Source organism: Mus caroli, chromosome 16 (genome assembly GCF_900094665.2).
Source record: "Mus caroli chromosome 16, CAROLI_EIJ_v1.1, whole genome shotgun sequence".
NCBI lineage: Eukaryota > Metazoa > Chordata > Mammalia > Rodentia > Muridae > Mus > Mus caroli.
This window is the reverse complement of record NC_034585.1, coordinates 13630472-13631854: the sequence shown is the minus strand read 5'-3', so window position 1 is coordinate 13631854 and position 1383 is coordinate 13630472.

Sequence of the window (1383 nt, the reverse complement as noted above, 5' to 3'; positions counted from 1 at the left end):
TGGTGGCTCACAACCATCTGTAATGAGATCTGACTCCCTCTTCTGGAGTGTCTGAAGACAGCTACAGTGTACTTACATATAATAAATAAATACATCTAAAAAAAAAAAAAAAAAAGCTGAGACATACCACCAGAAGTTTTTGGTGCACTTTTCTCTATGGAGTCCTGACAAATGGAGCTCAACTACGAAATGTAAGATGGACCAATATATGTGTGTCATTAGCAGAGAATCCATTATCATATGTCCTTTCATGTGTTTGTTTAAGCAAAACATCCTTTTATCTTAATGTTCCTTCATGAGTCTGTCTTAGCTTTTCATCTATTCCACTTCAGCAAAACGTTCCTTCACATGTTTGCCCCAACAAAACACCATCCAACCCAACGCAACTGACGAATAGAATCCTTAAGTTTCCACTTCAAGGGCTGGAGAGATGGCTCAGTGGTTAAGAGCACCGACTGCTCTTCCAGAGGTCCTGAGTTCAGTTTCCAGCAACTACATGGTGGCTTACAACCATCTGTAATGGGATCCAATGCCCTCTTCTGGTGTGTCTGAAGACAGCTACAACTCATTTACATAAAAAAATAAATCTTTTTAAAAAAGTTTCTGTGAGAGAGAGAGAAAGAGAAAGAAAGAGAGAAGGAAACAAATATAAAATGTCATGAGGTGAGGCCCCATAAGAGTTAAAACTTTTTTTTGGTTCCCCCATTTTGACTCTGTAGTGTAAGCAGAGATATTTTGTGTGAGGCTTTGTGAAAGGCTGTTCTGGCTGAGCCTTTTGTAAATTATTCTTGTTAGACATACATGCATGAGATCCCCTCCTCAGCCTCATATTCACATGTTAGTTAGGGTTAAAGGCCTGACAGATGACTCTATTTTGATTCTAAATATTCTGACACAGCTTACTTAGAAACCTGTTGTCTGCCTGTCATCCTCTCTAGGTGGATGACCTCAGACTTCTTCTTGAACTTCCTGCCTCCACTACTTGATAGTTGATTTGCTAAGGATCAAATCCAGGGTTTTGTGCTTGCTGGATTCACTCGACTGAGCTACATCTGCAGACGGAAACATAAACTTTACTGCGTATCTAGCTAGTGCCCTAAGTACATGCTTCATCAGCTTCTTAGTAATGCAGCCTGGAGGGGCAGTTCCTTTGTAAATACTCAACAGATGGATGGATGGATGGGTGGATGGACAGAGTGAATGTGTGCACGGGGGGGGGGGGGGCTCACAGCTATGTCATCCAGCAACCTTAGGATTCTGCCACCAAATGACTCAAGTAGCTGCATGACTAAGAGAATTGAAAAACCATGGGGTCCAGAAACTGATGTGATTCAGTTTAATTAACTCCTGGGGCCAGCAGATTTCTTTCTCTTTTTTTTTTTT